The 16,957-nt window shown below is 39.2% G+C and overlaps 2 long non-coding RNA genes across 2 annotated transcripts; both read right to left on the bottom strand.

Moving 5' to 3' along the window:
• Positions 1-4,272: 4,272 nt before the first annotated feature.
• Positions 4,273-5,963, bottom strand: LOC110675872. Its single transcript, XR_002499869.1, has 2 exons — positions 4,837-5,963; positions 4,273-4,781 (listed from the first exon to the last, which is right to left on the bottom strand). It is a non-coding gene; the product is annotated as an uncharacterized LOC110675872 (long non-coding RNA).
• Positions 5,964-8,763: 2,800 nt separating this feature from the next.
• On the bottom strand, positions 8,764-9,873 carry LOC110675873. The gene is made up of 2 exons (XR_002499870.1): positions 8,864-9,873; positions 8,764-8,804 (listed from the first exon to the last, which is right to left on the bottom strand). It is a non-coding gene; the product is annotated as an uncharacterized LOC110675873 (long non-coding RNA).
• Positions 9,874-16,957: the final 7,084 nt, after the last annotated feature.

Below are 16,957 nucleotides of genomic sequence, written 5' to 3'. Positions count from 1 at the left end.
ATTTACATGTAGATAGCGACGACACCAACGGCATTATTCAAAGTAAGTAAAGTTTGTAAGGATGCTTAAAATATATCCCCGAGCCCGATTTCATCTTCTAAACTCGTACCAATTAGCTCATACGGTTGAAATAATTAAATTTCTGTTAGATATCAGGTATTTCCTTAAGAAATTGCCTACATTTAGGCGTTTTTATCACAATTCTTTAAATTACCTATTCATTATTTCTTGACATATTGCATAATTAAGAATTTTGCAAGCATATTCGGATTCAGGGAGCTCATATTCATTATGTAGAGTTGTTTAAAAAAAATAACAATAATCGCATTGACAAGTGATCAATTTCACCCCGAAATGGGATTCCCCGATTTTCTATTTGAGGGATGATTTTTAGCACTAAAACCACATTTGTTATAAAATTTTGGCAATGAGCCAAAGAGGCTAACCGTCGTACTTGTATTCAGTTGTTTGGCATTTTCAACATGATTGAAAACAGACAAGAAAAACCATGAAAATGATCAATTTCACCCGAAATTACGTACCGTAATCCGGGGTATTATTGATCAGCGGGGTAAAATTGATCGGAATGACTCATGTCGTAAAAAGTTCGTATCATCAAATATTGATGGAATATTTCCAAATCACGAATGGTGCTTCGCTTTCTTATATTCATAAGCTAATGTAAGTGAGGATTTTTGCGAAAATTACGTTTATATTATGCGTAAATTTATCAACTTTTCGAAACAATGATTTCAATCGTTAAGGATGTCGAAGATTCATGTCTCACATAAGTTCTGCAAACGATATGAGCAAGGAAAATGCGCTTCTTACTAAAAATGGCATCGCCAAAAACGATTCCGTTGTCAAAACTTTCATAAGTATGTTCAATTAGGCAACATTAACGAATTACTGAAAAGAATATAGAATTCCTTTAGGAAATTGCCTACCTTTAGGCGTATTCTGTGGTTCGAAATGTTTTTAGTTTTAAAATAACTCAAAAAGTAAATGACTTGTAAGAGTTTGGCCTTCATATTCGGCTTCGGGGGCCACGATTTAAGTAAGTAACTATATTTTCAATATTACCGAACGTTGTTTATAAAGGTGATCAATGTTACCCCATATCAGCAATATCAAAAAATCACTTAAAACATTTTTTTAAACATGCTTAAATCTTTCAAAAAACAAAATGCAGTATATAGTCACCAGCTATGGGTAGCAGTACTTGTTTTAAAAATATGAAATTTGTAAACGCATGCTAGAGCGATCAGAGTATCAATTTGGCAAACAAAGAGCTAAAACTAATCAGCAACAACTAACTAGAAAAACTAATCAACCAAAATTATAATTGATAAATGAATAAATTAATTAATCAATTAATAGTTATAGATGAAGTGTCTCTGGTTGAAACTCTTTTACATCGAATGCATTGTTGTTACCCGTTTTGTTTGAAATTGTGCTGCAATTCAATTTAAGCGCGTTCTCCACGGATACGACGAGTCAGCTGGATGTCCTTCGGCATGATGCTGACACGCTTGGCGTGGATCGCGCACAGGTTGGTATCCTCAAACAAACCAATCAGTTAGGCCACTCGCTTCCTGCAGAACCATGACGGCCGAGCTCTGGAACCGCAGATTTGCCTCTACATTTCCTCGGATACCACTATGAAGCAGAAAAAGTTCTTCATGGTGCGGAATTTCTTCGAGTATCAAGAGGAGATCATGCCAATCATCATGACTGGCGACTTTAACATCGATTTGAGCAAAGAGGAGAACATGGAGCTCGCGGACTTCATGGAGAAGTACCTCAACCTCAAACTGGATTCCGAACCTACCTTAACCAATCATAGTGGATCATGCGTGGACCTAACGTTCGACCGGAATATTTGTTTGGGAAGCAAGAGTTATCGCTCATGCTTCTTCTTCCATCCACCGAGTCTAACGGTGTTAAAGTGTTGACCGAACCAAACTTACACCACAGATTTTCTGTGCCAACACACAATGTCCATAATAGGTCAGAATTCGCATGCAACAAATAATATGAAAATTGATTGGATTTTTATCAGTAGAAATCTTTCATAAGTTTGTGCCGGTCTCAAGCCAGGATATAGATGAAGCTAACGTTATCCAACGTCAACTTGGCGGTTGTATCTCGGAAACAACCTCTTACTTTTTCGAAGAAAACTTGAATATTTATGCATGTTGTTTCAAAGAATTTTAATTCATATTTTTAAAACAAGTACTGATATCCTAACTATCGATTCCAGTTGATAGATTTCCAAAAGATTTATTCTTAATGGATATTTAATTTTTCATATAATCGAAAGTCGGTTTTCTGTTTTGGGGTAACTTTGATAATGGAGCATCACTCGAGCAAAATTTAATGAATTACAGAACATTTGTAGGGCGTTGCATATCTTTAGGCGTTTAACGCTATATGGAAATTTCTGACTTAGATTACAAAAATGGCCCCAGTTTGTAAAAATAGTATTCGCTAAGAGTTTTGAGACCGAATTCAAGTTCTACTATAACTAGGCTGTCAAGTTTAAGTGACGAATTCATTATGACTTCATCAAATAGTGATAGTAGAACAGATTGTTTGAGAGCATTTCAAAATTGCTAAAATCTTATAAATTTTCCATATTTGCATATAAATCCTCAAATGTACTTGATTCCAACGGAAATAGCTTTAACGTGAAGTGTCATACTAATACTCTTTATTTTTGCATTATTTTTGCTTAACAGATTAATAGGAACTTTGTTATTTCGTTTAGTATGTTGAGAGTCTCGCATTATCAAAGTTACCCGCATTATCAAAGTTACCCCGTTTTACGGTACGTAGCTTTTCGCTTTAAAATTTTGTTGGAACATGGCTAGCCACGTCGGGTATGCTATTTATATTTATATTAAACGTTAAATGAACCCCATGCATTTGTAGGATATATAAGAATACAATTTTTCAAACAATTTTCAAAAATACAAAAAAAATTCAAAACTCAAAAAAAAACTTTTCTCATATGCGTATTATGAGTTAAAATTAAAGCCAAAAATAAAATCACTTTGATTTCCAAGCTACGAAAAAATACACACACTTTGGTACCCAGTCTAAAGGCGGGGTTGGGCTATTAGAGGATTAAAAAAAATTGTTGCCGAAGCTCACATAATAAAAGAGAAAAGTCATCATGCATGGGTATATTCCATAACAAGCGATTTTTACAAAATATATTAGTTCAAAGTTCAATTGAATTGTGCCAGCAAAAAAATCCTGAAAATGAAGTTAAGATCCCCACGATCCGCTAAAAATCCTCACATTTCGCCAAGTTCCCGCTCTGAGCCCTAAATATTTCGCTAGATACCGTAATCCGAGGGCAAATTGATCGTGGGTGAATTTGATCAGGTCATTATCGAATAACATTTTCTTTTTAGGAGGCTTACTGTTTCATTGATATCAAAGACATTCCATGTTTTCTAGTGTACGGATGTCTAAAAATAATTTAATGATTTTAATAAATTTTAAATTTATTAAGGTCGATTTTCCAAAAAAAAATCACGATTTTGGAGGTATAAGCAATAGGGTGCAGCGCTACGTGGGCACTTCCATGATTCATTTTGGCATGGGAGGTTTTTCTCGGTCAAACGGTCTGAAAATTTGCTATAAGATGCACTTTAACACGACGCATATTGTGGCCAAATATGAGCTCAACAGCGTTCAAAAACCCCACTGCCGAAGTGAATCAAAAGTACCAAGAATAGGATCCGGCTTCCTGCTGGTGGATATGTCGGTTATTGCCTAAAAATTGATTAAATAAACTGATGAAGAGCAATGCAGTACTGATTTTGTCGAAATTAATTTGACAATATTTGAATTCCGACGGATAGTAGAACATAAAGTTGTAAAATAGTGATCAATATGCCCCTGGATTACGGTACTCTTCGAATCACACTGGGCATCACCCGAATTAATTTAGGATACTCATGATCCCACTGGAAATCCTCATGATTCTTAATGGATCTCGTTAGGATTTCCCAGATCTTGCTGGAGTCCCGCTCAATGTTCTCAAGATTCCATTTGATATATTTAGGTTCACGCCTAAAATCCTTGTATTACGTTAGTAATTTTCAGTTTTTCCTTAGAATCTCCTAGATTTTGAAACTAACCGGGAAAACTTGCAGTGCCAGGCCGGCTCAGGACACAAGAGACTCTCCGGCAATCCCAGGGTCGGCTAGCTACTGGGTAATCAAGGGCTTTTCGCGATACAAAAACTAACTCAAGAACTTTCACTTTTCTTGGACATTTATTAAAAATCCCTAATTGTGGCGTGTGCGTGTTGTTCTGTGTATTTCAATTTGGTGTTAAATTTGTTAAGTGTGTCATATTCTAATGTTTCGTACCGGTACATACCGCTGCCGTTTGTTGTTGGATAGACGAATGGCCGACACAGCGACACCAATCCTGCTGTGCGGCCGGAACTCTCGCCGGAATGGCGAAGCGGGCGGATGTACGGGCTTGTACTGAACTCCGTTGACGGTCCAGCGGGCGTTGCTGGACGGTGGGGTTACAGGCGTCTTCCCTCATAGACGATAATCGGCCGGCCGTGGCATAGCCACCTTGGAAAGCCGAGAGGGGAATCTCCTTGACGTTTAGGGCCTCCGGCCCGAGATATGGGTCCTTTCAGAGGACAGGGTCCTTAACTTTTAGGCCAGGAAGCCTAATGGCTTCTAGAGCCGAACCGTGTGCTGGACGGCGGATCCGAAGATCCGAAAAGAAGACAAGAACAAGAGGTCCTATTGGACAAAGGGGAATTAGAGAAGTTTCTCTTGTACAGGGTTTATATTTTACCTGAGCCTAAATTCTTCCCTTGCACCCACTTAGCTCCTGCTAAGGGCTTAGGGGGGATTCGTATTATAACCACTGCACTTTAACACCACGTCTTCAGCACACGGACGCCTAATTAGAAAGAGGCCGGTTATTAGCAATGGCCGTTCTTCCTCAATTTTCCCACATTCCGTCTTATTGACATTTCTCCAGGACTACCATGATGAATAATTGGTAGCCTGTTTATTAACAGCGGCACAAACCCTAACGCTTCTGTGATATTTTCTGCTGTTATTACACAAGAAACGTGAAGGGTCCAAAAATCAACAATTTAAACAAAAACAAAAATCAACAATTTGTAACCAAACGGTTACAATTTTGATGGAAATTTATAAAGATTCCGACTGTAATTCTCAGAAGCACGATAGGAATTCAAAAGATTCCGTTGGAATACTCAACAATCTGAATATTATTATCGATTTTATCAACGAGGCTTTCAGTCCTCGGCTAGTTCACCTCGACAAACGTAGGAAAGAAAGGATCCTGAATTCGAATAGCAAACCCTAAACTCTCGCTAGAAATTCTCAAAATCCCATGTGACAGCATCCACTTATTGCATAACGCATTACATCATAGGTTCTCAAACTTTTTGGATGGGCAACCCATCTTTTTTTTTTGCGACCCACTATTGAAAAATAGTAAAATATGATTTTCGTGTAAAACATGGTGAAAGTTTCTTATCTGCACAATACTATGAAATCGCTTTCAATATAAAGCACAATTCAGTAAGACGTGCTCCACGTTGAGAAAATTGGTTTGATCATCTTAAAATAATTCCAATTTATGACAGTTTGTAAAAGCTATGGCAAACTCTGATTGCTGGTTTGTCTTAGGAACAGTCTGAAATTCTATTTCAACCATCAAGATTTGAATAAATTAATTTTCACGAATGCTCGAGATGAAGAAAGAAAATATTCAAAATTCCAAAAGTCTACTGGATTTTCAAGATATCTAAATCCAGATCCAGATTTGTGTTCATGAAAATTTAAGCGGTGGTTTCAATTCAACTTCAAGCTTATGAAAATTAAAGAAAAAAATTTCAACATTGGGAGTACCGTAAAACGGGGTAACTTTGATAATGCGGGTAACTTTGATAATGCGAGACTCTCAACATACTAAACGAAATAACAAAGTTCCTATTAATCTGTTAAGCAAAAATAATGCAAAAGTAAAGAGTATTAGTATGACACTTCACGTTAAAACTATTTCCGTTGGAATCAAGTACATTTGACGATTTATATGCAAATATGGAAAATTTATAAGATTTTAGCAATTTTGAAATGCTCTCAAACAATCTGTTCTACTATCACTATTTGATAAAGTCATAATGAATTCGTCACTTATACTTGACAGCCTAGTTAAAGTAGAACTTGAATTCGGTCTCAAAACTCTTAGCGAATACTATTTTTACAAACTGGGGCCATTTTTGTAATCTAAGTCAGAAAGTTACCCCGTTTTACGGTATTAACATTCAAATCTCAAAATAAAATTCTTTGCAAAACAATTATAATGCTAAAATGGATAAACTTGTACAATACAATACTTTTGTTCAATATAGGGTAATTCGCCAATTGTTGAACGGCTCAAATATTCGCTAATTGTTGACCACGCCATAAGGGATACACGGGGGATCAAATTTAATTAACTTGGATGCGCTCACAAAGAATTGCCCTTTTTAATAACAATTACTTTTCAAATTGCAGTGGTTAACTTGATTCCCAACTAACAATTGTGACAAAACCTCAAAAATTGCAAAAAAAAATATTTTTTTTTTACTTAAATCAACAAAAATCATTCAAAAATTTAGTAAACATGTGTTTCTGGCCTAAACTTCAGCGATTGGTACTGAAATTGAGACAAGGCCTCAGGACCCTATTCTAGCGCAAAGATTATTTGCTGTCTGATGTATAACAGTTGAATTGAAGCAGCGAACTCTGCAAAAATGAAACATGTCAAAAATAGAACGATTAGCGTTAATACAGCTGTAACGCAAACGTTTAGCAGCTACAAATTTTAGCTGACTATAAATATTTCACCTTTTATCGCTTTTGCTGCTTTTAAGAAGCTGAAACTCAATACTTGTTTTCGAGTTCGATAAATAATTCGATATAAAAAGTTAAATAATCGGGCCTTCCTTAGCCGAGTTGTTAGAGTTCACGCCTACAAAACAAAGCCATGCTGAAGGTATCTGGGTTCGATTCCGGGTCGGTCCAGGATCTTTTCTTAAAGGAAATTTCCTTGACTTCCCTGGGCATAGAGCATAATCATACCTGCCACACGATATACGAATGCGAAAATGGCAACTTTGGCAAAGAAAGCTCTCAGTTAATAACTGTGGATGTATTCATAAGAACACTAAGCTGAGAAGCAGGCTCTGTCCCAATAAGGACGTTAATGCCAAGAAGAAGAAGAAGAAAAATTGCGCAAAGCACAGTACATAATCATTTGCGGGAATCGGGTAGCTGTGTATTAAGGTACTTTGGTTTGGGCGGGACATATAACGCGGAGGATGCAAGGCTCGTTTCATCCGGCTTGAGCACCACTGTTCTATATGAATATGGAAAGCGTAAAAACGTTTCTTTTCTTTTCTTCACCATTTCAGGTCAAACAGTTCTCCTACACGGTGCACACCAGCAACTCGAATGTATCCGAACCGAAACTGTGGTCCTTGGAGCGGAAATGCATTAACACGTGCGAGCCGGGATGCATCATTATCGGCGAGCGGACGAAGCTGTATGCTTGTACAAGTTGCTGCACTGAGCTTTTGTGCAACTCGGGTAAAGCCCATTCAACCCGGGCGTATGCCCAAGCTGTCTACGGTGGCTGGACACTAGCCACCGTGGGCATGATAGCGAGAATTTTCCAACAACTTCTACTACTTCCTCGATAAGGCCAAATCGCGTATCCCTTTAACCATTATTGCCAAAAGGATGAAACCAATGACCATTCTGGAGTTCATCGTGAACCATTTCAATTTGCCAACATGTTTATTCTGATTACTTTAAAGACATACTTGTAATGAACAAACAAATCTCTTGCACATCTTAGCACTAAAAATGATACAAATAACTAGAGAATTAAGAAAAAAAACTTTCACTTCATTTTGAGACTTTTTCATCCATAAATATTGTGCATTTCCAAATCGTTATCGCACCTTCCGATATTGTAAATTTATTCCAAACATTTTCAATCGGTATTTCAAACAACGATAAACTCTTCCAGTGTCGTTTTAGATCTCGTTCCGGAATTGTGTTTTAAATCAATGGAAGAGAAAACAGTTTTAATGTGTGAGCGAAATATGCGATCCTATTTGGTAGATTTAAATTTGAAGAAAATTGCATTTCAAAGAGCGCCAAATAAGTCAGTTACGCCAAATAAGAGGTAAGTATGGACCATGTCGGCAAATTTGAGTGCCAAATCGTCTTTTATTTCAAGGATATAAGTTTTTTTCGATGCATGAATGTCACACAGAATTTTTATGTAGTCCATTAAATGCAATAAAATTGTATGTATTGAATAAAAACGATAGAGTTTTCATACATTTGAGAAATAGTCAACCCTTGCTACGAAAACTTTAATCTTCAGTGGGAATCCTTCCAGGGTTCTTCAGGTAATCTTTATGGATTCCTTCTGAAATTCAAGTGTCAAATATGAAACAAATTGTATGATCTTCGGTTCCGCTTTGCCACTCATCCCTGTATGCTTCAAGATCTGGATTATTAAAAATTATTCAAAAAATAATGTAATCGCCTATCTCGGTATGTGGGAAATTACTTCAGTATATAATACTCAAGAAAATCAGTTTGCTTTGATCGCAACACGCTGTTGGAAAGATATGTCATTTCAAATATTGATCATTGCACGAATTTTTAGATTCTAATGAAGTTTTTCATTTGATAGATACAATTTACACACTCACTAACATCAGCAGGCTGTAGTAGATAAGAAGAGCACATGAAGGAAGAATACAAATAAACAATGATAAACTTACCAAATCTGAATAATTCACGACTGAAACTCAATCCGATGACCAACGAAGAACAGTTCAGTTACTGATTTGATGAATGCATAAACAAAACGGAATCAAAACAAAATCAACGAAAAACTGACGTTTCACATACAGCACGAAAAGTTTAGAAATAGAATTGGGCGATTCTATTTCCATAGTCGATTTTCGATTATTGTTTAGAAATGCTTAGAAGGTTCGAAAAGCTTGCATAGAAACTTGAACATGAACTTAAGGTAAAACGCTTTCGGGAGCTTAATTCGAAAAACGAGGTCCGAAAAAAAAAAAAGGTGCGTTCTTGAAAAAGTAGATATGGCGTTAATTAAACACATGAGTGTGTGTGGAATGGATGAAAAAAAGAAAAATAAACTACGGTCGGGAGTGTTCAAACTGATCCGTTTCCGATCATTCAGAAAACGAAGTTTAGAGCGAACGGAAGTAAAACATCGTTACCGCAGTTGTGTTTTTCGGTTCACCAGAATGGAGAAGAAAATTTACCACAATGGCGCAGATAATGCTTCCTCAGGGAAAAAAGTTTCTAAGAAGCCAGCAAGTGATGCAACACCAACATCGGAATCGATTTCAGCAAAAATCGATGCTCCCAAGAAAGTTAAACAAAAAGCTTTGGAATCCAGTGCTCTTGCAAAGAAGAAGAAGAAGAAGGAGAGGCAACAGAATGCGCGAAAGTTCGAATTGATGGCGAACGAGTTGGAAAACGAAAAATCACGCTCAGACGAGCTTCGAAAAGAGTTGGAAAAGGTTCGAATGGAAAAGCAGCAACTCGAATCTACAGCAGCAGCAACAGCAGCAGCATCAGTCGATGTTGAGAATCAAAGTGTCAGTGACTACAGCGAGAATTTTCGTCCACACAGCACCCAACGAGAAAGATCCACGCTTGAAGAGTCTCGGTTTATGTCCTCGATCAACCAATTGTCAATATCATCAGTGAATGTTCCTGAGTGTAAACCAGTTGGAGAAGAAACCGAGATACAACGCCATGCTTATGAGCAATGGAAAAACCTGTTGGTGGATGCAAAGGAGTAAAAAATTACCTTGACGACGTACTGGTCCATGGCAACACAAAGGAGGAGCACGACGCCAATTTGGCGGCAGTACTTGCCAGGCTAAAAGAGCACAACGTTAAGTTAAACGAATCAAAATGTGTGTTTGGAAGTCAGTCAGTTGATTTCCTTGGGTTTGTCCTCACGTCAGATGGTTGGCAAATCGATGATGAAAAGTTGACCGCCATAAGAAGCTTTAGAAGGCCAGAAAACCGGAATGAAGTGAAAAGTTTTCTCGGTTTAGTGACCTTCATCGACCGTTTCATTATCAACAGGGCAGATAAAACCGAAAAGTTAAGAGCATTGGCAAATTCAGATGAATTTTATTGGACGGAACTGGAAGAACAAGAATTTCGTTTTTTGCAAGATGGGGCTCTGAATACCATCAAGACACTTGGCTACTATAGTCCAACAGATGCTATTGAATTGTACGTAGACGCTTCTCCTATTGGCTTGGGAGCGGTGTTGGTACAATTTGACCAAACCGGTGTACCGAGAGTCATAGCTTGTGCTTCAAAGTCGTTAACTACCACAGAGAAAAAATACCCACATGCACATAAGGAATCATTGGCCGTTGTGTGGGGTGTAGAACGTTTTTCATCATACTTACTAAGCAGACACTTCACCGTCAGGACTGACGCAGAGGCCAACGAATATATATTCGGAACTAATCATCGTATTGGAAAACGGGCAATAGCGCGGGCAGATACATGGGCCCTTCGTTTACAGTCGTTTGATTTTGAGATCAAAAGAATTCCAGGAGAATCTAATGTAGCCGATGCACTCTCAAGGCTGATAGACCAATCTCAAAATGCAGTTCCTTTTGAGGAAGAAGACGATAATCATTTTCTTTTCGCGATTGATACAGGTTCCTTGAATATATCGTGGGAGGAGATTGAAGTCAACTCCGAGAATGATGGCGAACTTCAACTGTTACGCATGGCTATCGAACAGGACTCGTGGCCACAAGAGCTTCGTAGATTCGAAGCTCAAAGGAAATACCTTCGCACATTGGGATCCCTAATCTTCAAGGAAAATCGTGTCGTCTTACCACAGATTCTACGTCACCGTATCATGCAGACTGCGCATGGTGGTCATATCGGTGAAATGGCCATGAAGCGCATCGTTAGAGAATATTTCTGGTGGCCGAGAATGTCTTCCGACGTAGAAAATTTCGTCCGAAAATGCGAAACGTGTCTTCGACTTTCCAAGAAAAACCCACCAGTTCCACTGTGTAGCCGAGATTTGCCCAATGGTCCGTGGCAAATATTACAGATAGATTTCCTGAGTGCCCCTGGATTCGGATCTGGAGAATTTTTGGTGGTCGTTGACATCTACTCGAGATATATTTCTGTTGTTGAAATGAAGCAGATGGATGCGGAGAGCACCAATTCAGCGCTTTGTGCCGTATTTCAACAATGGGGTTGTCCGCTTATTGTACAGAGCGATAACGGCCCCCCTTTCCAAGGCGCACAATTTATTAAGTTTTGGGAGGACAAAGGCGTCAAAGTTCGAAAATCGGTTCCGCTCAGCCCACAATCAAACGGGGCTGTAGAACGCCAAAACCAGGGCATAATAAAAGCTTTGGCTGCATCAAAAATCGAAGGAACCAACTGGAGGCGTGCTCTGCAACTCTATGTTCATCATCACAACAATTTAGTGCCTCATTCAAGACTCTTGGTGTCTCCATTCGAGCTTATGTGCGGATGGAAGTTCCGCGGACATTTTCCATGTCTATGGGAAAATTCATGCAAACGACTGGATCGGGCTGATGTGCGGGAAAAAGATGCTGAAACGAAATTGATAAGCAAAAGAGATGCGGATTTGACGCGAGGAGCAAGAGAGTCAGATATCAAAATTGGCGATACGGTGTTATTAGCGCAGTGCAAAAAGTCCAAAACAGATCCTATTTTCTCGCAAGAACATTTCAGGGTTGTAGCCAGAGACGGCCCAAAGGTTGTGGTGATCAGCAGGAATGGTATCCAGTACGCTCGTAACATACAGGACGTGAAAAAGGCTGTCGAATTTTCAAATGAATCCACCGAGGACGATACGCCACCAGATATTGAATCGTCAACTAATCCGGAAAGTTGTATGGAAGAAACGAGGAACACTTCGGAATATCCATTGTCCGTGGATACATCACTTGGAAGCAGCGCTGCAGCAGGATATTCGCAATCGCTGCCCAAATCGCTGCCCATATCTGCGTCGGCGAGAAATTCTTAAAAAACCACGCAGATTCGACGACAGATTCGTGTATGTGGTTTTCGAATAGCTGTTGGGAGAATTGATGATTATTTTTTTTTCTCTTCCAATATACGAGTAGAGATGGAAAAGAATGTAGTAGATAAGAAGAGCACATGAAGGAAGAATACAAATAAACAATGATAAACTTACCAAATCTGAATAATTCACGACTGAAACTCAATCCGATGACCAACGAAGAACAGTTCAGTTACTGATTTGATGAATGCATAAACAAAACGGAATCAAAACAAAATCAACGAAAAACTGACGTTTCACATACAGCACGAAAAGTTTAGAAATAGAATTGGGCGATTCTATTTCCATAGTCGATTTTCGATTATTGTTTAGAAATGCTTAGAAGGTTCGAAAAGCTTGCATAGAAACTTGAACATGAACTTAAGGTAAAACGCTTTCGGGAGCTTAATTCGAAAAACGAGGTCCGAAAAAAAAAAAGGTGCGTTCTTGAAAAAGTAGATATGGCGTTAATTAAACACATGAGTGTGTGTGGAATGGATGAAAAAAAGAAAAATAAACTACGGTCGGGAGTGTTCAAACTGATCCGTTCCCGATCATTCAGAAAACGAAGTTTAGAGCGAACGGAAGTAAAACATCGTTACCGCAGTTGTGTTTTTCGGTTCACCAGAATGGAGAAGAAAATTTACCACACAGGCGTATGCTTTAAAAGCTATGACGTTTCAAAATTATTTAAAGCGGCAAGATTAATTGCAACGAAACTTGTTTATTTTCACGCTGTGTTATGGATAAGAACAAACATTTGAATATAATTGTATAATTCCTGAAATGGCAGATATTCTACAAAACGTTTCTAGTCGCCGAGCATCGGTAAATACCGTGTACCATGCCATGTATGGCTACTTTTTTCTGGGGCTTTCTAAGGCTAAATTATCTAAAATTTACCGGAAGCATAAAACAACCATTGCCAACTGGATCTCAAGCTATCAACAAAATGGTTTTTTTCACGGAAGGAGTATGCCCGGGATGCGAAAAAATTCGGCACGGAGAAACGATCCTGGCTAGTTGAGTTGTATCTTTCGAAACCAACACTATATCCTCATGAAGCCAAGGATATGTTCGAAAAAACTTTCAAAATTACCATATCTGCTTCCTCAATTTGCCGAATATTACACCACAAAGGATTATCGTGGAAAGCTCTTGAGAGAAGGGCAATCCAGATACGTTCGGATGACATCTTACGGTTCTGTAATGAATTGGAGCTATTACGATGGGATTATCACAATCTCGTATTTCTCGATGAGGTCAGTTTTGATAATCGAGCAATGTTAAGGACCCGAGGTTACGGAGTGCGCGGCAAAAGACTTATCTGCCGGGGAGAATTTACTCGGAAGCCAAGAATTTCTCTGTTATGCTTCATTGGGCAGAACGGAATGGAAGAAGTCTTTTGCACAGATGGAACATTCAACAGAACCAAATTTTTTGAATGCTGCGTAAAGTTTGCGAACGCTGGAGAAGTTGAAAAGTACCCTGGTCAACATTCTATCTGGATTCTTGATGGTGCACGCATACATTGCGACGCCATGATAATTTACTATCTTCGTTCCCTTGGAATTATACCTATTTTTCTTCCGGCCTATTGTTCTTTCTATAACCCGATAGAAATTGTTTTTGGACTTATTAAGCAGCATATGAAACGGATTTATCAAAAATGCAATCAACGAGATATGCAGTTACTTGTAGCTGAACTTATTGAACAATACTCAAAATACCCGATGGAAAACTTGTTTAAGAAATGCGGCTACATAAGAGGAGGTCGATTTGATCCTACAGTTGAATTGGAAGATCATCTAATTAATCTTGGATTTGAAGAAAATGAGTAGAAGAAGCAATTGATTTTCTAAATTAATATAGATATTGTTTTAGGATAGTAATAAAAAAATCAAAATTTGCTTTACTTCATTGGTTTAACAAATCAATCAGCGTTTTATTTTCAATTCAACAACAGAGTCATTAATAAAACAACTTTAATATCATTTTAAAGGTGATCAAGGTCTTCTTGTTCTGAAACTCGACTCGCCAATGATTCAGAAAAGGCCGTTTCTTCTACTCGAACGGTTTCTTCAGCTGCGGAAATAAACGATTGGCCCAACAAATCTCGTGTCTCCAACGCTTCGATGCGACGCTTCATCATTTGCATTTTCACAATCAAGGTTTGTACTGTTGTTTCCAAGTCATTGAAAGCTTCACGGATGGAAACAACTTCATCATGATAGCCGGCATTTACATTGTGGGCCATAGCAAAGCTACGACGGATAGCTTTCAACTGTGGCTGCTCATGGACAGCAAACAATTTGGCCAAATGTTTCGGTGGTGGTTCGTTCATCATTTGCTCCTGAAGATGAGGCTCTGCGGTAAAAATGGCATTTGCCCACATCATCCATGCTATGTCCTGTGCTTTCCAGTTTTCACCATGTTTTTTCACGCAGCTTTTTAACGAGCACCTCCACTGCTTTGTTGGAAGCTGCACCGGCCTTATCCCTTGCCGCAGGTTCCAAAAGCTTGTCTTTAACCGTTTTGAAAACACTTCGGTTGTTGACAGACAACGAATAAACGTGTAAAAGCAAATAAATTTCTTTCTTCCTCCAGTTCTGCAGTAAGTTTACCGTTACTTTATCAACCGGATAGTACCGGTGATTGGATTTATCCCGAAACAATGCAAACCGAACGAAATCCGCTTCTTGTGGCATTTCCGCATTCCAAAAAGGGTCAGCAACGCCATTATCGTCACATCGGAATAGGACCTCTTGCTTCAGAAATTTGCTCGAAAGCAACCAGCACTGGTGTAAAAATTCCGTCACCGTATTGCCAGCTACACCCCACTTGCCGACTTCTTTTCCCGACGAATGACCCTTGAAATCGCGAACAGAAACTAACAGCCAGCAGCCGTAAAGTCCATCCGGAAGTTTTTCCCTAGAAAACCCATTGATTGCTGGATCCAAAACGTTGGGATCAGCAACATCGTCTTCTGAATCGGATCCGGTTCCCGCTTCAAAATGCAGGTCGTACTCGAAGAGCGGATCGGCATTCCCACTGGCGGAGGAACTTCCGGCAACTTGCGATGCAGACTCGTTGTTCATGTCCATGGGTTCCCTCAAGTACTCAACGTTGAGAAACGAACTTAACTCGTTATCTGGAGGTGTGAATTCTGCACCAGGCATTGGAGCGTTCTTGCGGCAGCGTTTCTGACAATGTTCGGACTGCATTGCGAAATTCGATGATGTTGGCTAGAACGTAAAGAATAATGAGAGTCAAACATCACTGTTGCTGACTAAAACACATTGGATTTCGAACAAAACACTTACCAGAGATGAGTGTTGAGGACGAATCACCTGATGTTCGATGGTAATCCCGATATATGCACAATTTTTCAAGAAAAAATGTTTTATGGTGTTATGGTTCACACCAGGCAATGGACATGCCCTATATCAACTGCAGCGATTTGCAGTAGACAGGATGTCCCGGGCCCGATCTATCTGACAAGCCAATCGAGCCCTCTGTCACCATAGAAGATGGTGTCTCCATCATGTCGATAGCCTGGTTCACACAAATGATAAACAAAACAAAGACGAAAAAATGGTAGCAAAGCAGCTGTCAAACTGTAATGTGAGTGTGTGTGTGTGAGGTGTGAAGATGTGCACTGTGCAAAAATTTTTTGCACAGTTGTCTAATAAGGTGCAAAATGCTCAATAGAGTTCGCTGTAGAAAATTTCTTGACCAATTCGAACAAGAAATATTTACTTTTGTGCAAAACAGCATACCGTAATCCGGGGTAATATTGATCATTTTTTTAGATGTTTTTTTTTAATTTAATTTGAAAATGCGTATGTTGCAAGAAGACTATGGGCCTACTATGGGCTCCAGAAGAAACTGCGGTCAAGAAACATTCAGCCCCGCACCAAATGCACGATGTACAAAACGCTCATAAGACCGGTAGTCCTCTACGGGCATGAGAAGTGGACTATGCTCGAGGAGGATTTGCAAGCTGTTGGGGTTTTCGAACGCCGAGTGCTAAGGACGATCTTCGGCGGCGTGCAGGAGAACGGCGTGTGGCGGCGAAGGATGAACCACGAGCTCGCTCAACTCTACGGCGAACCCAGTATCGTGAAGGTAGCTAAAGCTGGAAGGATACGCTGGGCAGGGCATGTTGCAAGAATGCCGGACAACAACCCTGTAAAGATGGTGTTTGCTACCAATACGGTCGGAACAAGAAGGCGTGGGGCGCTGCGAGCTAGGTGGATTGACCAGGTACACCAACACCTAAAGAGCGTGGGTCGCAGTTGAGGATGGAGAAAAGCAGCCATGAACCGAGTAAATTGGCGAAATGTTGTTGGCGAGGTTTTATCAAGCTCATTGATGTAAAACCAGTTAAATAATAATAATATTGCAAGATTTATATTTTTAAAACAAGTACCGGGTTCCCCCGTGGGTTTGACCACATTTATTCTGAACACGTTTTAATTTGTACCCCGCTAATTTGCACATCGTTCAGATTAAAAATGGTTCAAACGTCATTCAGCTCATGGAACGGAGTAAAGTGAAATGGAACTAAACAGCCAAAAGGGTAACCAGAAGTGCAGTTTTCTGTTGTTCGTAGGGTGACTAGAAGTTCAAATTAAAAATGAACCCCGATGGTTTGCATGAGGTACCGTTTAAATTAGCGGGGGTGCACGGTATTTTGTTTTCTGAAAGTTTACAGCATGTTTTAACATATGTTTCGAGTGATTTTTTTATTTAC

The sequence above is a fragment of the Aedes aegypti genome, chromosome 2 (genome assembly GCF_002204515.2).
Source record: "Aedes aegypti strain LVP_AGWG chromosome 2, AaegL5.0 Primary Assembly, whole genome shotgun sequence".
NCBI classification, from domain to species: Eukaryota; Metazoa; Arthropoda; class Insecta; order Diptera; family Culicidae; genus Aedes; species Aedes aegypti.
This window is presented reverse-complemented; position numbering and strand designations above follow the sequence as displayed.